Source organism: Globicephala melas, chromosome X (genome assembly GCF_963455315.2).
Source record: "Globicephala melas chromosome X, mGloMel1.2, whole genome shotgun sequence".
In the NCBI taxonomy this organism is placed as follows: Eukaryota; Metazoa; Chordata; class Mammalia; order Artiodactyla; family Delphinidae; genus Globicephala; species Globicephala melas.
This window is the reverse complement of record NC_083335.1, coordinates 34,770,350-34,795,424: the sequence shown is the minus strand read 5'-3', so window position 1 is coordinate 34,795,424 and position 25,075 is coordinate 34,770,350. Positions and strand designations below refer to the sequence as shown.

General features: G+C 47.7%; 1 protein-coding gene across 1 annotated transcript in view; it reads left to right on the top strand.

Moving 5' to 3' along the window:
- TMEM164 (transmembrane protein 164) overlaps positions 1-25,075 on the top strand; it is a 161,823-nt gene that overhangs the window by 127,937 nt on the left and 8,811 nt on the right. The window lies entirely within an intron of this gene.

The following is a 25,075-nucleotide window of genomic DNA, read 5'->3' as shown; positions in this document are numbered from 1 at the left end:
CCCAACACGTAGGCTCACCCTTCTGTTTGGGGCCCTCACAACCTCTTGGGTGCCTATCAGAATCTTGAGGTGCTGCCTGGCTGGGTCTGTGCAGACACCAGGCAGTGGGAAAACAACGGGCACAGATGAGGCCCGCAAAGAGCCTGGTGGCTTTCCAGAACCATCCTTTGTGTGGGTGAGCTCGGTGCCACTGGCGGCCTGTCCTAGGGCCGAGGCCTCAGGCTCTGTGACGTTGGGTTTTCACGGAGCCTCACGCACTCCGTCACTCGCTTCTGCTTGTGCCTTCTCCCGGCCTCAGTGTGCAGCATAGGGTACAAGAAGAGAAGGGCCTTGTGCTTTTGTTCGTTATACCCGTCCTCTCAGAACTAAAAAAGGTATTGAAACGGGCAAGAAGTCCAGAAACTGGGATTATGGGATTGAGGGAAGAGGCAGGTGAAAGAGCAGTGACCTTCATGTAAAACAAAGCATCGAAAATCTTCATTTGATCTTCAGGGGGGAGACCGCCAACCTGGTCAGGAAGTTGATCTCTTTGTGACCTCACAAGGACCCTTAAATGATCCCCTCCCTCTACTGTGTAGTAGACAAACGAGAAGGGGAGACTGGCTGTGAGGGCCCCCTTGTCGATGTTCTGACCTTCCCGGAAGGCCCTGTACCTGGAAATCATCCTCTTCTAGTCATAGCCACCAGCCTCTCTATCTTGGTTGCTGGGACTTTTCTGGGAGACCAACCTCACCCCAGGCAGCAAGGGTTTCATTTCTATCACGTGAAGCCACATGGACCCTAAAACCCACTGGGAGATCGTTTGGAAGTCGTGCTTCCTCTAACTCAGGAATTCTAGCAAATCTTAAGAACTCCTGGCACGAGGGAGCCTCAAGGACCAGTCAACCGGGGGACATGCTGGAGGATGGGAACTGTTGCTCTCAATGGAGTGTACTTACAGTCAAGGGTCCCTGGTTTCTGTCAGTTAGGACTCTTCTTAGGACCTGTCTCTAAATATTCTTTGAGGCTGTCTTTACCCTGTATAGCCACTTGGGGTCTCACACTGTCAAAGAGCACTTCCTTTTAATTTGCACTAAACACACTCTTTTTCCCCACTGAGCTTTTAGAGAGACGTCTGACGTTCCAATATCTAGGTGACTTGTGCCATTTCTCAGGTCTGTCCCCTGTGGCACAGGAAATAGCTTCCTAATAATATGTTAAGTCTCAGAGATACACTCATTCGGAAGGGAACCAGGCAGGAAGCTGTCCCAGGGCTCCAGAGCCCCTCCACTCATGGTTCCTGGTTTCTGAGGTGTGGGATGCAAGTTCTGGCCAAATGCGCATGGCTATTAGTTAAACCTATTTGTGCTCTGAGGTGGCATAAACGTCTGTCAGTTGGCCGAGCCAGAGTGGTCTGACACGGAAAATACCCAGTAGCCTCTACGCGCCCCGCCTCTTCAAAAAATCCCACCACTTGGGAAGCTACACTTTCTAGAAGTGGCTGATCCCACTGCAGCCTTCTTTTGAATCGTTTGCCGCACTGTTTGGGGGAACCGAGCTAAGGAAGTAGGGATTCCGAAGTCTTAGTTCCAGTTTACTTATTTGTTTACTGTGAGTGAGCCTTTCCCCTCTCCTCTGGTCCCTGGCTTTGAAAAGAGGCTGTAATAGTAGTAACAGTAATGGCAACCACAGTGTAACTATCAATGCCTACTTTTCATTGAGCGTTTTCTGTGCAGGATACTGTGCTAGGCATGTTTTGTGTATGTCCCCATCACAGCTAACCTGGTGAAAAAATCCTCCTTCTACAGAGGGGAGAAAAAAAAATCAAGGCTCAGGAAGGTTAGGTACCTTGCCCTGCAGCTTGAATTCAAAGCCTGGCCTTGATTCTCTCATACACCGTGTTGTCCTAAAAGACAGATGTGTGTCTCCTGACCACATCAGGCTGGGAATCAGCCCTCCAGCCTGCCCTGCTTCAGCCAGTCACTCAACACAGACAGGCGTACCTCATTTTATTGCACTTGGCTTTATCGTGTTTTGTTTTTTTTTACAAATTAAAGGTTTGTGGCAACCTTGCATTGTCAGAGGATGGTTAGCATTTTTTAGCAATAAAGTATTTTCTAATGAAGGTATGTACTTTGTTTTTTTAGCCATGATGCTATTGCACACTTAACAGAATACAGTATAACGTAAACGTAACTTTGATATGTGCTGGGAAACCAAAAGAATCACGCGGCTCACTTTATTGCGCTATTCGCTTTATGGCCGTGGTCTGCAACCAAACCCGCAGCAACTCCGAGGTGTGCCGGGATTTGTTCAACACCTACTATGTGCAGAGCGTTTGCGCTAGGGAATCAGAGACGAACCAGAAAGGCCCAGTCCTTCCACAGGGAGTCCCTGTCTGAGAGAGAAGACAGACAGGTGTAATACAGCGTGACAAGTGCAACTGTGAGAGCGTGATAGGATTTCCGAAGCCTTGTTCGCCTTCCCTGCTTTACCATTTCTGGGCTCTTGTGTGCTCTTGGCTTCCTTTCTGGCTCTTTGCTGTCATCTGCTGTTCACTTGGGGGAAATTATGAGCATATAGAGGAAATAAAAAATCTGGATTTCCTGAGGTTGGTTTTACCTTCACGTGAGCCTTGGATGTAGGCCTTGCAGAGTGGGCGTGGATCTGGAGTGAACAGTGGGAAGAGTATTCCCTGAAAACCAAAAAGCTGAGAGTTTGGGGCTTCTCTTCCCTAATAAAAGTCTTGTAATTTTCCAGAGATAGCTGGCTCAGGAGTTTTTACCCAAGGCCAGACAGCTCCCATGCCCGGGAACCCCGTTTCCCTGCAAGGCAAGGTACTGCTTCTCCTGTGGTTTGGGGGTGTCTAGGGGGTGCTAAGTGGGAATCTCATTCCCCCCTCGTTTCTGCAGCCCTTCAGCACCACCACAGTAAACGTGACCTCCCCTGTCCACACTGCTCTTTTCTTCCTCCAGCCGGGCTCTTTATTTCTCTTTCCTTTCCTCCCAACTCTGACTTTGGCCGTGTGCAACTCCACCCTTACCCCCAGCTCTTCACAGAACACAAAGTCCTCCCAGCTCTTGCCTGAAACTCCCTTTAACGGAGGCTGTTCTCTCCGCTGGGCCCTTTGTGCCGCCCGGCTCTCCACTGTCTCTTCCAGACCACTGTTTCGCCTCTGCCTTCTCTGACAGTGCTTTCTTCTCTATCATCTCTCTTTTTCACTACCACCACCACCTAAACCTCTTGGTCACTTCTCCCACATTCCGCCATGCCTTTGACCCATGGCTCTCTCACTGTTTTCATTACAAGCTAGCCAGCATCCTGAGAGCCTTCCGGTGAGGGGCACTCATCCCACCCCCAGCTTCTCAAGGTTTGGGCTTCTTAATTGCAGTGACTTCTGCATCCCCTCTAGCCACCTGGCCCTTGCTTTCCACTAAAACTCTTCTATCTGAGATCATAAGCCTTTATGGCCTTTTCTTTGACCCAAATAATCTACTCCTTTCAACCTCCCCTTTTCCCCGGTCAGCTTGTGTCACTATGACCAATTACTGGAACTTTCCCTTCACCAGCTCCTGAGACTGTCTCACTCCCTTGTCCCATCCACTGGGATTAGTGTCTAATCCCAGAGTCCAGTCTTAGTCTACTGAGAAAATCTCTCAGATCACTCAGATTTGGGCCACAGAAATCCTATGGTCTCTGTTACAATTGTGCTCTCAACAGCATCGCTCGCTTATTTTCTGTCTTTCACCGGCTCCTCCACACGCTGCCCTCAGAAGTCATATGCCAAAGCTTTACCGCCCTCCCCAAACTTCCTGTCCAGTCTATTCAAACTTCCAGTCCTCTCCACTTTCAGTAGATGTTCTCCCAATAAATGACTGGGGAAATACAGACTTGCTGGTGTGAATTTTCCCGCAGCGACCTCTCTCCACTTGATAAGTTTCTTTAACCACGCCCATCCTTAGGTTCCTCTCTCCCGTCTTGGAGGGAGTGGTGTTCCTCCAGCACATGGCTGGTCCCACACCCTGGTGTGGTTGCCTCGCATCCCTTCCACCTCCTCTGGAACCTCATCCCATCAGTAAGTCCCTTGTTTATCTGGATTTTCAATGCTTCACTACTGGCTTTTCAGTCTTCCCTATTCTAAAAAACTTTAACTCCACACAACTCCATCTTTCATCCTCCCTGTCAGCTAAGCATCTTTAAAAAATAGTTCAGGGCTTCCCTGGTGGCGCAGTGGTTGAGAGTCCGCCTGCCGAGGCAGGGGACGCGGGTTCGTGCCCCGGTCTGGGAAGATCCCACATGCTGCAGAGCTGCTGGGCCCGTGAGCCATGGACGCTGAGCCTGCGCGTCTGGAGCCTGTGCTCCACAACGGGAGAGGCCACAACAGTGAGAGGCCCGCGTACCGCAAAAAAAAAAAAAAAAAAAAGTCCAAACAATATTTCCTGAATTTCAGTTCTTTGGACATAATAAGTTTTGCCTTATTCATTATAATCACCTGTATTATTATATATGTAATATTTGATCTGTTGATTTTTTTTTCCTAAGATATATTTGTTTTTAAGAGAAGCCTTGTACTCTCTGTGAAATCCTGGATTCAGTACACTGGTTATCTATTTTAATACACCTTAAATATATAACTTTTAAATTAAAAACAAAATGTTTACTACCTGAAATCACCTCATGAATAGGACATAACTTTTTTTTTGGAACATCTTTATTGGAGTATAATTGCTTTACAATGGTGTGTTAGTTTCTGCCGTATAACAAAGTGAGTCAGTTATACATATACATATGTTCCCATATCTCTTCCCTCTTGCATCTCCCTCCCTCCCACCCTCCCTATCCCACCCCTCTAGGTGGTCAGAGAGCACCGAGCTGATCTCCCTGTGCTATGCGGCTGCTTCCCACTAGCTATCGGTTTTACGTTTGGTAGTGTATATATGTCCATGCCACTCTCTCACTTTGTAGGACGTAACTTTGAATGACTCTTGTCTGCATCTGATGAGCCCTCTTTTTAGTTACGTTTCATTCATCAGAATGTTGCCATCTGATGTCTACCCACACTGCCCACCTCTTCGTGGAAACAGCACTTCTAAAGATTACCAACAACTGTGTGACCAAATCTAATGGCCGTCTCTCAGGCTTCATCCTGCCCGCACTCTTTGCTACGTTGGATGTTGTTGAACACTCCTTTTTGGAATGTTCTACTCTCAGGGCTTCCAACATCCCCCCCTGCCCCCGCTCCCGCTTGCCCACCTCACTGACCATGCCTTCCCAAGTCTCCTGCAGGAGTTCTCTTTCCCCTGTCCTTCAAGTTGTTGATTTCCCCCAGAGTTCTGTTCTGGCCTCACCTCTCGCTCTGCTACTCCCGGCATGGTCTCATGTGCTTACACAATTTAGCCACCAGTCTGTGCAGCGATGGCCACCACATTGCCCTCTGCAGCCCGGAATCTTAGGAGATTCCTTTTCATGTTGTTAACTCAAGCATCTCCACCTGAATATGTCAAGCATACTCAAGATATGCTTGATACTCAAGATATCATATCAAGATAGTCAAGATATCATAAGCTCATCTTGTCTGTGCGCACTTATTATCTTCCCCATCAGCTCTGCTTCTCTTCCTGCGGCTTTTGACAGGTAGCACCACCAGTCACCCCAGGCAGAACCTGGGAATCATCCCTACCCTCGCCTCTATTTCATCCATTCATCTAACACATACGTCTTCATCCGTTTGGGCTGTCATAGCCAGATACTACTGACTGGGTAGCTTTTAAACAACAGAAATTTATTGCTCATAGTTCTGGAGGCTGGGAATTCTGAGATCAAGTCACCAGCATGGTCACCTTCTTGTGAGGCCCCTCTTCCTGGTTCCTAGCTGGCCCCTTCTCACTGTGCCCTCACATGGTGGACGGGATTAGGGATCCCCCTAGAGTGTCTTTTATAAGGGCACTAATCCCATTCATGAGGGCTTCACCTTCATGGCCTAAGCACCTCCCAAAGGCCCCACCTCCTAATACGTTCACATTGGGGGTTAGAATTTTACCACATGAATTTCGGGGGACACAAACATTCAAACCATAGCAACATATTTACATGTGCCCTTTTTCTGCCAGCCTCTGCACTGGCCACTGGGGGGCCCTGATGAGCGAAAATCAGACCCCACCCCTTCCCTCATAGAACTCATAATGTAGTGGGGGGAGCCAGGTGTGAATTCAGTAATCACACAAATGGACATATAGTTAGAACTGAGCTAAGTACTCTGAAGGAAAGGAACGTGCTTTTATGAGAGCCTAGAACAAAACAAGCTGACTTAGTATGGAAGTTCTGGGGAGAGTTCCCTGAGGAAGTGACATTTCAACAGAGATCTCAAGGATGAGTAGGAGTTTACTAGGTAAGTGTAGGATTAAGGGAGGTGAACCCTTGTAACTGGACAAAATGGCAGATATGCCAGCACCTCAGCAGGAGGGAGAACTGGAGGGAGGGCAGATGACCCTGGGCCTGAGGGGCAGATATGGAGGGCTTTGTGGTCAGGGGTTTGGCCTTTATTCTAAGAGCTGTAGAAAGCCAGTGAAAGTTTTAAGAAGGGGCATAGCATCAGCTTGTTTTTCCTATTGATTCTTTTCTTGTGTAATTCATTGATATAGCTCTGTATCCAAGATACAGAAAGCCATTCTGTGAAAAAACACCTTCCCACCCCTTCCCGCATTCACAGCAACAAGTCCACAGGTTACCACCATTGTTGTTTTTGATGCCAAAAATTCTCCCAGAATTTCTCTTTTTTTGTATATATATAAGTAAGTTTTTAAAATATTTTATTTTCTTCTTAACACACACATCCCCAAATAGCATACCACACAACTGTTTTGTTGCTGTTACTATTTTGCTTAGCACTGTGTCTTAAAGAGCTTTCCAAGTAAGCCCATAGGAAGCTTTCTCATTCACAGCAGCATGCGTTCTGTTGGGTGGATGATAAAATACAGGGTAATAAAAATGGCAACACTTTATGTAGCACTGTGATGTACCATTGTTTCAAGCTCTTCCCATACATTAACTCATTGAATCCCCACCACAATCCTCTCAGGTAGGTGTTATGTCATCTCCGTTTTACAGATGAGGAAACATACTCAGATAGTAAGTAGCCGAACTGGGATTTGAACTCGGTGGTGCGGCTTTTAGACACAACACAAGGCTACAACACTCTACTGTAATTTATCTATCCCATCTCCTCTTGATAGACATTTAGGTTGTTTCCAGCCTCTCACTAATATAAATGACCCTGCACTGAACGACCTTGAACCTATGCCATTTTGCAGGTGTGCAAGTGTGTCTAAAGGCTACATCCCCCTAAGTGGAATTGCTGAATCAAAGAGTATATGCATTTGTAAATTTGACGGATATTTCCAATCCCAGAAACGTTATGCCAATTTAAGTGCTCCTTAGCAATGTGGAAGAGTGTCTGTTTCCACACAGCCTCACCAAAAGAGGCTTTTGGCTTATTTCCAACCTTTCCACTTTTTGCGCATCTGATGGGTAAAACTGATGGTTTATTGATCTAGTTTTAATTTGAATTTCTCTTACTTTGAGTGAGGCTGAGCCTCTTTTTTTTTACATGTTTCAATTGGCGTTTGATTTCCTTGTCCTTGAATTATGTGTTCCTCTCATGTGCTCATTCTTCTCATTGTTGTTTTTGTTTTTTACAAAATTAAATCCTGGGAGCTCTTTATAAAGAGAAGTTGGCCCTTTGGGATACGACCTGCAGATATCTTCCCCACTTTTGTCATTTGTTTTGTAACTTTGCTCATGGTTTATTTTTGCCAGGTAGGATGTTTACATTTCCATGTAATGTATCAATTATTTTACGGCATCTGGATTTTGAGTCATGGGTAGAAGGCCCTTCCCTACTCCAACGTCATAAAAAATATATATCCCATATTTTCTTCTGCTATGTTAGTAGTTCCATTTATTTATTTTTTATTATTATTTTTTTACCTTTAAGTCTTTTATCCACTTGGAATTTGTCCTGGTATTAAAGGGACCAGCTTTATTTCCAGATGGTCTCTCATTTGTCCCAACACTGTTTATCAAATAGTCCGGCCTGATCAGATCTGCTTGTGGAAAAGATCGTGCCGGTGCTGTGGACAGAGATCACCATATTCTCCTACTTTTACCTCCTAGATGGCTCTCACGGCCATCCCCTTCTTGCCGTCTCTAGGGCCACAACCTTGGGCTGAGCCACCGTGGCAGTTGGCGCTGTGTGATCTCCCTGCCCCCAGCCTCCCCCACTCCTCCTAACAGCCCTTTGGCCCTGGCAACTCCCAAAGCTGTTTCTAAAGCCCACATTGGCTCATAGCACTTCCCTGTTCGGAAACCTTCAGTTATTCCCCCTTGTCCCAGAGCACTGTGCGTCCTCCCAGGGGCACAAAAGACCCTGTGTGCCCTGGCCCTGCCCCTTTCCCTTCGTGTTCCTCCTTTCCTTGTTCTCTGCACTCTGGTGATACCCAAATCCTTAGGGTCCCCTGAGTTTACTGTGCAACTTTCATGGCTCTGTGCCCTTGAAAATGCCATGACTTCTGGCAGGAATACCCATGTCTAGCTTGTTGGCCAGGAAAGCATGCCTTCTTCAAAACTCACCTCCGCAGTCACCTTCTCCAGGCAGCCCTCTTATTCTGTGGCTGAACTTGTCACACTGCAGTGCAGGTGTCTGTTTACATGCCCGTCACTCTAAGGACAGGAATTTTTCTTTCGTTCTCAATATCTCAGGGATGAATGAATGACTGTATATCCACACACTACACACTGCACACATATCCTGTTATACATCTTACAAGCTAACGTTTATTGTGCACTTGCCATGAACTGGGCACTGGGTAAGAGTTTTACAAGATGATCTTGAGCTCACTGAGTCCGCACAAAGTTCACTAGACCTACGGGGCCCATGACGTTGGATGTGGGGGAAAAAAAAATCACGTTTTCATTTGCATTAACTCCAACTGAAATACAGCATTTCCTTCAGTTCTGAATCGCAGACAGCAACACACAGTTGCATTTGCAGTACGTGGCATGTTGTCGTTAATATAAATCACAGATATTTTCTACTGATTACAGCCGCTACAGATAATCTTTTATTTTTCTTTTTTGCGGTACGCGGGCCTCTCACTGTTGTGGCCTCTCCGGTTGCAGAGCACAGGCTCCGGACGCGCAGGCTCAGCAGCCATGGCTCACGGGCCCAGCCGCTCCGCGGCATGTGGGATCTTCCCGGACCGGGGCACGAACCCTTGTCCCCTGCATCGGCAGGCGGACTCTCAAACACTGCGCCACCAGGGAAGCCCCGAGTTTTTTTTTTGTTTGTTTGTTTTTTCTAGATAATCTTGAAAAATCATTTTCACTTCATCATCACCTCAATATTTAAAGACATTTATTATTTAAAAGTATTTTGCTAACTGTATTTTGATAGTATTTTTTCTTTTATAACCCTGTATCTTTTATTTTAGATATTTATATTTAAAATATACTTAATATATAAATATAATATATTTAATATGTAATGTATTTTAGATATTTATATTTTAAAAGCTTTATTCTGAGAGAGGGCCCCAAACAGCCCAAGGGATCCAAGGTACCCAAGGGTTAGACACCCCTGCACTAGAGTTTAAACTGGCATTTGAAACCAGGCAGGCAGGCGTCATGACCACACTGCATGTAGTTGCTGGATGTGACAGACTGTGGGTTCGAATCCTGGTTCTGGCACTTGGGCTAGTGCCTTCATCTTTCTGTGTCTGTTTTCTCATTTGTAAAATGAGGATTAGTAGGTGTGTTGTGAGGGGTCAGGGAGCTCACATATGTAGAGTATATAGAAGAGTGCCTGACGCATGGTAAGTGCGGTGTATTGTTCTTATATTAACCGCTTATACTGCCTCTCGTTAATTTCGCATCTGTCTTCCAACTAGACTGTGGGCTCTTGGGGTCAGGGTTGTACCTTGCCGACTTCTAAAGCCACAGGCTTGCAGATACGAAGTGCATGTTTGTCAGTGGATTTAACACTGCTGCCACCCCTCCTCTTAGATGCCCGTTTCTCCTTTGAGCCCCATGACACCCCTGTCTCCAGGTTCTCCTCCTTCTCCGGCTGTTTCTCCTCCGGCTCCTCTGTCCTGCCTGCCCCAGAGATCCTGGCATTCCCCATCTATAGATGCGGGCCCGAGAAACGCCACAGGTGCTTTAGAGTAAACATCTGCAATCAGCTTCCTCAATTCCATGCTCCTCCCTCCAACCTGCTGTTCTTCTCTTCCTCTATTTCTTATCTTAGTGGTTCCACCAACCATCCAGTGCCAAAATCCAAGGCAGCTTCCTGGACCCCCTCCTCTGCCTCATCCCCTATACCAATCGGCTCAGAAGTTCTGAGGATCCAGATTTTCAAAATGCTTGCCAGTTTGGCCCCCAACCCCCTGTCCTAGGCCAGGCTCTCAGCGTCCATTGCTGGGACTAGTACTTTGATTCTTCTCTCCTCTCCCTGCCCCCTGATTGCCCCTACCTCCCACGCAGTCTCTCCTGCATCCAGTCTCCAAAATACCTTTCTAAAGAAAGCAAATTGATCAGAATTCACTCCGCTGCTTAAAATTCCCATACAGGATGAAGACCAAACTCCTTTATGTGGCATTCAAGACTGTTCACAATCTGACCCTTGCCTTTCTCTTGGACCCAATTTCCCATCACTTAAGAGTTCAACTCCCGTTACTTTTCCTTTCAAAGTCATACCTGCGCCCCCTGTCCCCTGCCCAATACACAAACCAGCTTCTCTACTTTGGACCTGGCAAACTCAGCGTCCTCCTCTACAAGTTAGCTCAAAGGTGCTACCTCCTCTCTGGATCTGTGTCTGACTTTCCTAGGCAGCCTAAGGCACATTTTCCTGGAAGTTCCTTATACTTTTTATATTCCATATCCAATTGTTTATCTGTGCTTCGCCACTAGGTGGCAGTCTCGTCTTTTCATCTTTTCAGGAGATGAAGCTGTATTGGGTTGGCCAAAAGGTGTGTTCAGGTTTCGTTCGGGTTTTTCCGTAACATCTTAGGGGAAAACCCGAACGAACTTTTTGGCGAAGCCAGTAGAATTAAAATCATATTTTATCGTAATTTAAATTAATAATAAATCCTTAAATTAATAATAGTGTTTATTATAATTAAGATGCTATAGGAGCAAGGGAGAGGATGAAGTCTTCTGAGGCCACAGGATTTTGGTCTGGGTAGCCATGGGCGGGGGGATTGGCTGCGCCTAATGCATAGGGAGCACAGAAGGAAGGAGCATATTTTAAGGAGGAAGGCGATTTTACTTGAGTTTAAGGCAATTCTAGGCTCTCCAGGTTGAGATGTCCAGGAGGCCATTGAATGGAATATTCTGGAGCTGTTCAGGGGAGTCTGGGCTAGAGGCTGTCTTTGATAGCTTCGGTATAAAGGTGATGGATATAAACATGGGAGTGGGCTTCCCTGGTGGCGCAGTGGTTGAGAGTCCGCCTGCCGATGCAGGGGACACCGGTTCGTGCCCCGGTCCGGGAGGATCCCACATGCCGCGGAGCGGCTGGGCCCGTGAGCCATGGCCGCTGAGCCTGCGCGTCCGGAGCCTGTGCTCCGCAACGGGAGAGGCCAGAGCAGTGAGAGGCCCGTGTACCAGTAAAAAAATATATATATATACCAAAAAAAAAAAAAAAAAATTAAACATGGGAGTGATGAGATGATCCAGGGTAACTGTGTAGGTGGGGAGGAGATAGAACTTTGAAAAAGGCCTTGTGGGACATGAACCTGTAAATAATAGACAGGAAGAAGAAGGTAAGGAAATTGTAGGAATGGTCAGAGCAACAGAGGAGTGGCTGGTTGTTCTGGAAGCGAAGGCACTAGCAATTGTCATCAAAGGACTAGTGATCCAGAGTGCCACATTGTTTCAGAGGGCTCCAGGAAAGTGAGGTCATTGGCGATGTGAGGATGGGACAGAAGCACTTAAGGACATTAAGGAAGGAGGGGTGAAGGGCTTTGCAGAGTCAAGGGAGGGGTTTATCTCCCCTGCTTTCCCCTCTTCCCCCTCCCTCTCTGCCCATGGCTTGGGGCACATTCAGGTGCTAAGATGAAAGCCGGTCATGAGAGGGCACATTGAAGGCACTGGGAGAAAGGGGAGTGAATGACTCAGGTGATGACAACCGCTGAGGATGAAAGGGCTTGATGGTAGACTGAGAAGGGTAATGACAAGAGGAGTAAGTGCTGTGGGAAATGAGAGAAGGAGATAAGTCTAGACTGTTCCCAGTGCTGTCCAGTGGAATGCTCTGTGATGCCAGAGGTATTCTATATCTGCTCTGTTCATCATGGCAGCCATGAGCTCCAGGTGGCTCCTGAGCAGATGAAATGTGGCTCGTGCGGTCGAAGCACTAGGACTGGGGAATTTCGAATTTAACTTTAAGGAACTTGAATGGCAGTTGAAATAGCTGCTGCTATATTGGACAGCGCAGCTCTTCTTCAACCTTCTGGTTGGTGGTTAGCACTGAGGGGACCGCTCCTGAAACACATTTCCTTGCGTTCTTCCAGTACTGGTTTGTCCGGTTACCCCATTTTCTCCAGGAGGTCTCAGCAGCCTGAGTGCAGAAGCAGAACATCTGGCTTGAGGGATCCATTCAAGGTTGGGGCTTTGGAAGTAAGGTCAGTGGTGTTGAAGACCCAGAAGTCAAGGGATGTTCGGGACAGAGTTTTGGTAACCATGCCTTTGGGTTTCCAACCAAGGGTGGGTCCCCCCAAGGAACAGTAAGAATGAGAAACAGAGTGCCACTTTCATATTAGCTGAGCAGGCAGCCAGGACCTCAGTGTAGGCAGGGCTGGGCTAGAGCTTGCAGCTTTTGGTCTGGACACCTAAGTGAGCTTCCTCCTGTGGATCCTAAGAATCTAAGGTGGCCAGATCTGTAGAGCAGGCCTCAACTCATTTCCCACCCAGTCAAAGGAGCTGAGAAGCTAGGGTAGAGAGGAAGGTCTACTGAACAGGCCTGGGTGCCCAGAGAGACAGGTTCTTCTGAGATGTGCATGATGAAAAGTACGTGCTGCCCATTATGAAGCTAGACTATGTGGTTTCAAATCTTGGTTCTGTCGCTTAGTAGCTGTGTGACCTTGACTAAGTTCCTTAACTTCTCTGTGCTTCAGTCTCCTCATCTATAAAATAAGAAGAATAGTACAGGTGACTCTTGAACAAGGCGGAGGTTAGGGGTGCCAGTGCCCTGCACAGTCAAATGTATAACTTTTGACTCCCCCCCATACTTTAACTGCTAATTGCCTGCCGTTGACCAGAAGCCTTACCGATAGCATAAACAGTCTATTAACACATATTTTATGTGTTATATATGTGATATACTGTATTCTTACAATAAAAGAAGCTAGAGAAGAGAAAATGTTATTAAGAAAATCATCAGGGAAGAGAAAATACATTTACAGTGCGTATATACGTATTTATGGAACAAATCCACGTATTAGTGGATCTGCACAGTTCAAACCCGTGTTGTTTCCGGTTCGGCTGTACTTCCTCAGAGGGTTGTAATGCGCATTAAATGTCTTAATGTATGTAAAGCGCTTCTAAGAGTGCCTGCCCCTTGGTTCGCACTACATAAGTTTGCTGTTAGCATGATTTCTTCTTGCTAATGTGTCAAGACTCGGCCTACAAACCTATGAAACGTGGTCTGCGTGGTTTCTTCTCACGTCAGCAAGCTAGGGGATGAGCTAGTGAGTGGGGAGGTAGAAGTGTGGGGCGGGAGGGATGAAGAGTGCCCTATGCCCACCAGGGAAGAAATCCTTGTGGGGAGGAAAGGGGCACCAAGGGGTCGGAGGTCACGAGGAAGTCCACGGGCACATGCACGGTAGGAATGAGGATGTGAAAGCTGAAAGTGTGGGCAGCTGTGGTCAGATGCTCCTGTGTGAGGTGGGACAGTTGGCGGTGCTGACCGAAGCCAGTTGTGGGGAGCGAGGTTTAGTAGAGGTGCAGATCGGCAGGCAGAGTCGACAAGGTTCACCGGACCATGAGGTTAGGGTGTTGGAAGTGGCACCCGCGTGGATGTTGAAATCACCCAGGATGCTGGCAGCAAAAGGCCTAATGTGGAAAAGGAAGACTGGGATGAATCTGATAGTGACCTGGAGGACAACGGGCGACAATGTTGAGGGAGAGAGGCTGACGCTTGAAAGACGGAGAAAAGAGAAAACATCTAGAAGCAATCATGGGGGCTTAGAGGACCTCCCCAACACTCAACCGCATACCCCCCCCCGCCCCCCGCCAAAAAAAAAGCTTGCTGTGAGAAAGAATCGCTCAGAACAGCCAGAGGGAGAAGCAGTGTCCTCAGAGGAGAGCCAGGTCTCCTTAGGGTGAGGAGGGAGGTGGGAGGGCCATTCCGTGGAAGGGCGGCAGGTACAGAGGGATTTGTTGCTGCTAGGGTCGCCATCGTGGGTTTCCATGGGTTTCTGACGGGATGGCTTGGATGGCAGCCAACTTGAGGACCTGCAGGGCTGGTGGTGCAACTCCCCACTCTGGGAACTCCCTTTTCTCCATCCCTGTGGGGTTTTTTGGGTTGGTTTTTATTTAAGCACGGTTTCTTAACCTGGGGTCCACAAATAGGAATTAAGGGGTCCACTAACTTGGATGAGAAAAATAATCACGTTTGTTTTCACTAACCTCTAGCAGAAACGCAGCACATGAATGTAGGTATGAGCCATACCTGCGGATTTGTTGTCAGTAGCAATCGCAGATGGCTTCCTATCACGTTACAGTCGTGGCAGACAGCTCAGAATACTGTTTATGCTCATCACTGCTTTGAAATTACGGTAGTTGCCTAGCTCTTATTATTAAACACATTAATAAAGAAACGTACGTACTATATTACAAGTCTGTTTAAATATTTTGATAACCGTGTTTTAACGTCATTGGCTTCATTTATAACCCTTTGCCTCTTATTTTATGCATATAAAACCTTGTTCTAAGAAGGGCTTCACCAGTGTCCTCATGTTTTCTGAGGGGTCCCTGCCAGGCACAGGAAGGCTAACAAGCCCCACCTCCAGGCTGCTTGGAAACCCCTTTAGGTTTCACTAGAGGGCGCTCTTGTTTCAGACTTGGAGAACAGTGGACTCTCAGGCTTGACCCAGGTGACAAGGTTGTTTTGAAGTCCAAGCAAATCATATGTCCTCTGGGGACACCTCAGGAAACTGGGGTGTAAGAACCCCAGTGTTGTTTGATCCAGACAAGCCACTTCTCTCTTGAGTGGACTTTACACTTATCTCCTGCAGGATGAGGGCTGGGACACAGCGCCCGTGCTAGCTTCTAGGACAGTTAAAGCCAGAGCACTTTGGCCTGTGACGTCCCCAAGTTTTCATGCCGACCTCAGTTCCAGGTGGTGTCCCCTGTTTCTCTCCCACCCAATGTTAGCCCACTGCCCCACTTGTCTGTCTAGCTTTAGGATGCTGGGAAGGTTCTCTATCAATGGCTTCCCAGTTCCACTTTGCTGGTCAGGCGAGGGGCAGGAGAAAGGATAAGGGACTCAGGTAGATTCTGAAGGCTCCTGATGGGTTAGGGGGTTAGAGGGAAAAGCTAGGGAATTTGAGAAATTGGCCCAGGGCTGTTCCTTGTGCAGGAGGGTGGGTAGGTGAGTTTCTGAAGACTGTGGGATTTTCGCTGCTGAAGAGGAAGTATTTGGAGCTCAGGAGTGCTTTGTGGGAGCAGGGAATTAATTAATTCAAGGAGCAGTATCTGCCCCTGTACCGGTAGCTTTCCCCGAACCTCTTGGTACCTCTTGCAACTCCAGAATTCCCCCTAAGGCAGTGTGGTTGGAGGACCTAGCATCGATCACCTGAGGTGCTTGTTCCTAAGATGGAAATTCCGGGGTCCACCCAGATCTCCTGGATTCTAGTCTCTGGTGCAGGGCCCAGGAATCTGCATTTTCCATAGGTTCTCTAGGGCAAGGGTTCTCAAAGTCTGGTCCTTGGACCAGCGGCAGCAGCCTAACCGGGGAACCTGTTAGAAACGCAAATTCTCAGATTCCTGATTCTAGGCCCCCCTTCAGACTTACTGAATCAGAAACTCTTGGGTGGGACCCGGCAAAGATGCCTTTTAACAAGCCCTCCAGGGGATTCTGATGCCACCTCATGCTTGAGAGCCACCCGCCAGGGGATTCTGGTACAGACTGAAGGTTTAGCCTCACTGCCTCAAACGATCCAAGAGCTGGTTACCCCTTGCTGAAAGCTCACCAGAGACCCAGCAAGTACTAACTGTAGAACGTGTGTGAGGCACGGGGCGGGTTATGTTTAGTAGCACTTTTCCCTAGAGTATCTCTGTGCTCCTTTAGCTCTTCTATCCCTACAGTGCTCCTGCAAGGAGCAGAGAGCCTGAGAATTCCCTGCCAGCAGGACTCTGACGCACAGAGGGATTTTGATCCACACAGGTGGTCACACAGCAACTTGAGAAGAGCAGAAGCTGGGACCTGGGTCTCTGGACTCCAGTGCTTGTTTGCTAGGCCAGGTCTACCTCTTGGAGTCTCTGCGAGCTCAGGGTCCTCACTCTGTGTGCTTTGGGCAGAGGGCTGGCTCTCTGATCCTCATGGATGAAGGTGGGTCTTTACGTTGCCTTAGACGTAGGCTGGGTGGCCCAGTCAGCCTCCACTAGGCAGTTTGAGGGTGAAGCCTGGCCTGAGTGGGCTCCCCAGCCCCTCAGGATAGAAGGTCAACCAGGTGGACCTTCCACATGGACACCCAGCTTGGGACAGCCTTATACATTAAGCAGACTAGAGGGTACAGTTCATTTGATCCAATGCCTGGAAGAAAAGCAGCCTGACTTGGGCCTGCACCCAACAGCTGAGGATGGGAAATCACACATCTGGGGTCATGTTGGGCTTGCACCCCCCAGAGCTCTGTCTTCCGGGTAAATGAGGGTGTCTCATTTAGAGGACACCAAAGATGGGATGGCATTGTTGTCAGGAACTAGACTTGTCATTCTCCCCCCATACCCAACCCTGCACCTTCTCCGATGTTCCCCATTCCCGCTGAGTGGTACCACCACTCACTCATTACCCGGGCCAGAAATGTTAACATAACCATTGGCTCTTCACCACTCCCACCGCATCCAGTCAATCTGACCTCCTGATCATTTCTCAGATTCATTCCTACCACTCCTATTCTATTTAGTTCACATCTGATCATCCCTGACTTGGTCTACTACAAGAGCCTCAACACTGGTCTCCCTGCCTCTAGTCTTGCCCTATTTCGATCAGCAGCCAGATGGGGAGCTCTGTCCCTTACAATGTGAAGTGTGGTCGGAGGACCAGCAGCACCTGGGAGCTAGTTAGAAATGCAGACGCTCTGGCCCCCACCCCAGACCTACTGCATCAGAACCCACCTTTTAACAAGATCTCAAGACGATTTGTAAAGTCCAAAATATCTAACGTTGCAAACAGTCTTCTTAAAGAACTGGCCCTCGTCTCTTGTTTATCCCTTTCTCCCACATGATAGTCCACTGCTACTGAACTGTATAAAGTTCTCGAACATACTGGGCTGCTCAATTCATTCTTTCAACAAGTATGTATTGAACCCCTCCTTTGTGTCAGGCATCTGCTGGGGATAAAGCAGCGAGTAAAGCGGATATATTTCTGCTTTCATGGAGCTTACATTCTTTTGTGGCAGGAGACAGTAAAGAAATACGTACATAGAAATAAGTAAAATAGAGAGTAAGTCAGATGATGTTAAGTGTATAAAGGAAGAGAAAAAGCAGGGCAACGGGTATAGTGTTGCTGAATTGGAGGAGAGAGTAAAGGAAGGCCTCACTGAGAATGTGACATCTGAGCGAAGGCTTGTCGGCTGCTGGATATCTGGGGGAAGAATATGCCAAGCAGAGAAAATAACGAGTGTGAAGACCCTGAGACAGAAGTGTTTCTAGAATGTTCTAGCAATAGCAAGTATGTCAGTGTGTCTAGAGCCATGTGAAGGAAGGGGAAAGTGGTAGCAGATGAAGTCAGAGAGGGGATAGAGGTGAGGGGCAGCTCATACATAGGGCCTCATAGACCATTGTAAGGACTTGACATTTTCTTTTTAGGGAGATGGGAGGCCATTGGAGGCTTTTGGGCAGAGGACTGACATGATCTGAGTTAATCTTTCAAGGGGTCACCCAGTTGCTATGCTGAAATTAGACTGTACGGGCACAGGATAGAAATAGGGACACCTATAAGTAATGTTTGCAATAAAAGAGGAAGGAGATGCTAGTGGCTTGGGCTTGGGTACTAACAATAGCGGCAGAGAAATGCCATTGGATTCTGGATACATGCTGAAGGCACAGCCAGCAGGATTTGCTGATGGATCAGATGTGGGATGTGACAGAGAGGAGTCAGGGATGACTCTAAGGTTTTTGACCTTAGTAACTTAAATGAATTACCATTTATTGAGATAAGGAAGACTAGGAGAAGGGGTTTTGTGCTTGTTTATTGCTTTTTTGGAGGGTCGGGGGAGGAAGTGCTCTTTCAGTTATCTAATGTTGTATAACATCCCCCAAACTCAGTGGCTTAAAACAATGACTTATTATTTTTCACAGTTGTGTCGGTTGACTGGGTCATTCTTTGTCATGGACTGAATGTTTGTCTCCTCCCCTGAAATTCCTATGTTGAAGTCCTAACCACCACCACCACCCCCATGTGATGATGTTTGGAGGTGGGGTCTTTGGAACGTAATTAGGGTTGGGTGAGGTCATGGGGGTGGGGCTTTTGTGAATGGGGTTAGTGCCCTTATAAGAAGAGACCATAGAGTTCCCTAGCCCGTTCTACCATGTGAGAACATGGCAAAAAGATGTCTGTCTATGGACAAGGACGTGGGTTCTCACCCAACACCAAGTCTACCAATACCTTGATCTTGGACTTCCCAGCCTCCAGAACTATGAAAAATAAGTATCTGTTGTTTAAGCCACCCAGCTTATGGTATTTTGTTATGGCTGCCTGAGCTAAGACATTTTTTTTTCTACTTACTGGTCCTGCCTGGGTTCAACTGGGACAGCTGGGATAGCTGGGCCTCTCTGTCCACAAGGCCTTTCATGGCATGGGGATCTCAGGGCAGCATTCCAAGAGGGCAAGCCCCAATTCATAAGAGCTTATGAAGCCTCTGATTGCATCTTTTTGATGAAGTCCCATTGACCAAAGCAAGTTCCCTGGCTGAGCCAGATGGGCCACATGGCCAAATCATCGTGGGAGAGGAATACATAAGGGTGTGGATACTGGGAAGGTGTGATTCACTGGGAGCCAGTACTGTAACAATCTACCATAGGAGCCAAAATCAAAAGCTGGGTTTAAGAATGAGATGCCTGCTTAGATATCCAAGTGCAGGTATTGAGTAGACTGTGAGCTATGCGAGCCTGGAGTTCAAGGCAGAGGTCCAGGCTGAGATGTAAATGTTGGAGTCATCAGCACGCCGATTGTGTTAAAGCTGTGAGATTGGTTGAAATCACCTAGGGAATGAAAGTATTTAGAGAGGAGAAAAGCTCTGAGTTCTGCAGGCTGATCCTCTCCATCATTTAGCGGTCAAGGAGATAAGGAGGAAGCCGTAAAGGAGACCGAGAAGAAGCAGGCTGTGAGGCAGGAGGAGAACTAAGACAGCAGCATCCCAGAAGCCAAGTGAAGAACGTTTCAAGACAGAAAGGGTGCATAAGATGAGGCCTGGGAATTGGCCACTGGATTTAGCAATGAAAAGGTTATTTGTGACCTTGATGGGAGCTGATTTGGTGGAGGGAGGGGTGGGGAGGTAGGCACGGAAGCCTGATTAGCTCGTGTTGAGAGAGAATGGGAAGAGAGGAATTGTAGACAGCGGAATATAGACAATAAAACATGTCCAATAAAAACATGTAAGCCACATATGTAACTTCAAATGTCCTGGTAGTCACACTACAAAAAAGGTAAAAGAAATGGGTGAAATTAATTTTAATAATATATCTGATATTTAACCCACTATATGTAAAATATTATCACCCCCAAATAATTAATATAAAATTATTACCAGGATATTTTATATCCTTTGGAATACAGTAGTGTAGTTTACACTAGTAGCTCATCTCAGTGTTAAACAGCCACGTATGGAAGTGGCTACCGTGTTAGACAGGGCAGGTGTAGACATTTCTCTCAAGGAGTTTTGCTGTGCAGATGAGCAGAGGATGAGGTGCTTGCAGGGGCGAAGTGAGGTCAAGTGTGTGTGTGTTTGTTTTAGAATGGAAGCTGTTACAGTATGTTTAGTTTATATGCTAATGGGAATAATCCAGTAGAGGAGAAGAACTCCTCGACGTAAGAGAAAGAGGAAACCGTTTCTGGAGCGATATTGAGTAGGTGAGAGCGGATGGGATTGGGATACAAAAGGGAAGGCCTGCCTTGGCTGGGGTCCTGGGCAGTTCATCCATGGGAACAGGGTGAAGGCAGAGCGCATTGGGCACCGATGCAGATAAGTGGTTAGATGTGATCATGAGAGCTCCTGGAAGTTTTTGATTCCTTTTTCCTCAGTGAAGTAGGAATCAGGGTCATCATCTGAGAGTGAGGATGGGATAGAAGTGTTGAAGATCTGAGAAGACGGAAGACAATTATTAAATTGTGGCCTGAGAGAGTGAACGGGCTGGGGAAGTGTAGTATGACTGTCTGGCAACATGAAAGATGTACTTGAGGTTTGTCATCACGAATCTGATGTGAGAACAGTCAGCACAGATGTTTTTCTCCAGCCGTGTTCAACTGTGTAGGTGCAGGCAAGGCGGGGGAGGAGATTGGGACTTAACCAGGGCTGGGGTTTTTTTCAAGATAAGTACGGGGCTAATGAGAGATGCCATGAAGTCAAAGGTGTATGCCAGGGATAATTTGAGTGTTGGGCAATGGAATTGAAGGAGAGAAGAGGGAACCATGAGGGACAGCAAGAAAGATGGGAGGACCAATGGATCACAGATTCCAGGGGGGGATCAAAGAAGTGTTGGGGTCAGGGTTAGAGGGGGTCAGCTGGAAAGGCAGAAGTGGTGGATGAAGAGGGAATGCTTGACTTAACGAGGGGCTGTAGATATTCGTAATTATAAGGTCGCAGGCACAAGCTTGAGAACGACTGGCTGAAGTGAGACAGGGACGAAGTCATTGAGGAGAGGAGGCCAGGGAGCTGAGAGGCCAGGGTACTGGAGGGTTCATGTTAGGCGTATGTTGAAAAGATCAAGAGATGAGATGGGGGTATTTTTGGAGAGAAAGGTACCGAGCCAGGTACTAAGAGCCCTGAGGAATATTAAGGACCATGACCCATAGTCTGTAGAAAACTGTGAAACGGAAGGGTAGTAACGGAAGGGTTGGAAATAGCGATGCAAAGAAAGAAGTTCCCTACTCTCCCTCGGCCCAGGGGGAAAATAAACCAGTGACTACTTCAGAGGGCTAGAGATGAAGCAGCTTCCTTGTGGGGAGAGGTAGGTCAGGGAAGAGCATAAAGGATGAAGGGAACGAACGTTCAGAGAAGTGATCGAAACATTGGGAATTTGGCTAATGATTTCTCTGTGACTTTGCATATCCTGTTCCCTTTTCCTGGCATTCCCTTCCTTACCTTGTGCACCTGGAAAGCTTTTCTTCAGTTGTTTACAACCCAGCTCCTGCATCGCTACTTTCCTGAAATTGCTACAGCAAAGATCACCAGTGACCAGCATGTTGCCAAACCCAGTGGAAGTATTTGTCTTTACTGTACCTCTACAAAGAAGCGTGTTCCCAGTGGAGTCTTCCGTGATGATGGGAAGTGTTATTTCTCCGCCCTGTCCAATATGGTAGCCACTAGCTGTGTGTGGTTATCGAGCATTTGAAATGTGACGGGCTACTGAGGAACCAGATTTCTAATTTTATTTCATCTTAACCCATTTAAATGTAAATTGCAGGCTCTGTCCTTGGTCCTTTAATCTCATTCTGTGGACTCTTCCGTGTTGATCTTATCCATACCCCAAAGCTCTGTTTCTGGGACATCTCCCTCTTCTGAGCTCTAGACCTGGACTTGCACAGCCAATTGGAGACGTCCGTGTGGGTATCCAATAGGCATTCAGTGTCAGCACACCCCCAACCTCTCAGTCACTGAACTCATAGACCTGGGAGTCAGCCTAGGTGCCTCCTCTGTGTCCTACAAATTGCCAAGTCATCCATTTCTGCAGCAGCATCCGAACTGGTGTTCAACCTTATCCCTCTCCTGTCCATCACCCACACTGCTGCCAGAGCAGTCGAGCTAGCTGAAACAGAAACCTGACCTTGCACTCCCCTGTTTCAAACCTCTCAATGGCTTCTCGTTGTGAAGAGGATAAAGGCCAAGGTCCCGGGCACGGCAGACAAGGCTCTTCATGACCTGAGCCGGTCTCTCCAGCTTCATCTCTGGGCACGTGTCCCCTCCCACTTGATGCTCCAGTTACACAGACCTGCTTGGGATTACATGCAAATGGCATGCTGTTTCATGCCTCCACGTCTTTTCCCAGGCTGTACTCTGCCGCCCGGAATGTCCTTTCCTTCCTTTAAGCTCCTGCTGCCATCTCCTTCTTATTCTTCAAAACTCACCCAAACTGTCATGTTCTTCAGCTCCCCTTCCTCAGTGTCTCCATTACTTAGTGCGCTTACCTCATCACACCATCTCATTGCTCACGGGTAAGCTGCAGGGTAGTTCTGAAGGGCACGGCCTGTCTTGGCCTCCATCTCCCCACTGTCTAGCATGGAGTCTGCCCAGCGTGCAGCCAGTCCGTGTTGAATGAATGGGTAACATGTAAAAGTGAATGACTTGAAGGGAGCAGGAAGGAGATTGGAGAATAGGATGCCGTCCTGCCCAGTCTCATCTCCTCAGTGTAAGCCCTTCCCAGGTGGGATTAGAGGATGAGAGAAAGGGCCCTTGGGAGAGGCCTCTGGGGATCAGTCTTGGCTGTCGGTGGCACAGTTGATGTCTCTCCCAGCACTCATAAAACTTCCTTCTGGCAGAAATCAATTTCAGAAAAAGCTATTATCTCGGTTTCCCCCTACCTTTAGAGCTGAAATGCTTCTATCCTCCTGGGGTAGAAGATGCTAGCAGAAAATGTCACATTTATTTTTTTCTTAAAGTAAAAAAGAAAAGTTTTATGTGTTTAATTTTTCTGAAAGTGCTTAAGTTTCTATTTTCTCTTAAAAGAAAACTGGTTTTTCACTGAGATTTTCCCAAGGGCCACATCCAGGTATATAAAAAAAGAATGATGTGCGTTTGCATACAATTTGCATATATCTGGGTAGACTGGGTCATCTGTTCTCATGGTGCTTTCTTTTTTGTCTCTATTTTTTCAAAGAGATTGAATATTTGATCACCTTTGCAATGAAAAGAAGCAACAGCAGTGAAAAGGCAGAGGCAACCACAAAGTCCCCCTTCACAGAAAAAGATCACCTCTTTACGAGATTCCTTGTCGTCTTCCAGTCTTCTATGAGACGTTGGATGGCTGTGGTTGCCATGATAAAAATAGCGGCCATCTGTATGCCAGGCTAGCTGGTGTATTTACTTTTTTTATATCTCTTATTCCACTCAGCAGCCCCGAGAGATAGACGTTGCTACAGGAAACAGGCTTAGAGGGGTGGCACAGTTTGCCCAAGGTCACCCCTCTAGGCAGTGGCAGAGGCAGGACTCAAACCCAAGGCTGTCTGACCCCAAGGCCTTTGTTTTAAACCACTAAGCTGTATTTTCCATCACTGATGTACTGTTTGGTGTTCTGTCATTTACACTTGCCATCACGAGCCAGGGACTTGGCCACACAGGTATATAGTTTGTCTGGTTGTTATTTGAATGGCAGTGGACTGTTGCACAATACTGAGGTACCAGAGTTTACTTAACTTATCTCCCCAATTGGTTTGTTTCCAGTGTTTCAGTATAGTGGGTAGTGCAGGTGTAAATATCTTTGTGCAAATAAGGGCCATGTGTTTGGTGTTTGAGGTATTGGACGGTAGTCCTCAAAGTAGCATTGTCGAGCCAAAGGGTTATAGTGTTAACAGATGCTCCAGAAAGCCTGTCCCGTTCATTTCCCAAGCAGTGATGATTTTTTGAGTGCCCACCGTGCAGCCGGTGCTGGAGGTGAAGAGGTGATCAGAAACGGCCCCTCCCTCAGAGAACTAATCGTCTCGACGTGGGACGGGTGATGTAACACAGAATGAATGGTCCTGAGGTTGCAGTGAGAGCACTGAGAGCCCCTTGGCAGTGCCTGGGCGTTCCTTTCCCCCCATATATAGGGCAGGACAGGGTTCAGGGGCTTTAGGGGAGGGTGGGGGAGGGCTGCTGAAGTCTGGCGGAGGATATTCCCCCTCCGGTCCTTTTTTCCCCCTGCAGCCACCACCAGGCCCATGGGGTCTGTCACTACTGCCCTGCTGCCACCAGGGGGAGCCAAGCAGAGGCTGGAGGGAAGGGACACCTGGGGAAAACTGCTCAGGGCTCTAAGCACCTGTCGGTCCTCCAGGTGCCCTCTTCCCCTTTACGTCCCCAGCAGTCAGGGTGACAACATGGTACCCAGTTCCCACTCATCCAGCAGACAGGAAAGTGCACACAGTATAAGCGCATTCCAAGTTCTGTGCTAGATATCTGCTAGGAACACAGAAACGAATCCCACGCAGTCCTCGACCCGAGGCGCTCGTCTAGACCGGTAGATAGACAAAGAGCTGGTACGACGTGGTGTGCTGGAGGTCTGTGACAAGTGGCAGCGGGGGCACTGAGCAGTGAGTCCTTTGGCATTGTGTCTGAGAGCCCAGTGCTCTGCTGTTGACTTTGGCTGTGTCACTGCCCATCTCCCAGCCTCAGTTTGTCCATCTACAAAGTGGACGGATGAGTCCAGTCCCTGCAAAGGGCCGTCTGACTCAGATGTGCGGTGAGCCTGCCTCTTGTTCACAGAGCAAGCCTGAGCTTCTCCCCCCAGAAGACCCGGGGGGCTTCCGTCACCCCCATCTCACTCCTCTCCTTCCCTCGACACTCCCCACCGTGGTGTTCCTTGTTGTTCTGCCTCTGACCTTCTTCCTCACTCGGTCTGCATATGCTCCTGTGATTTCAGTTACTGTCCTGTGCTGATGACACCTATATATGGACGCTCGGCCCCGTCCTTTTCA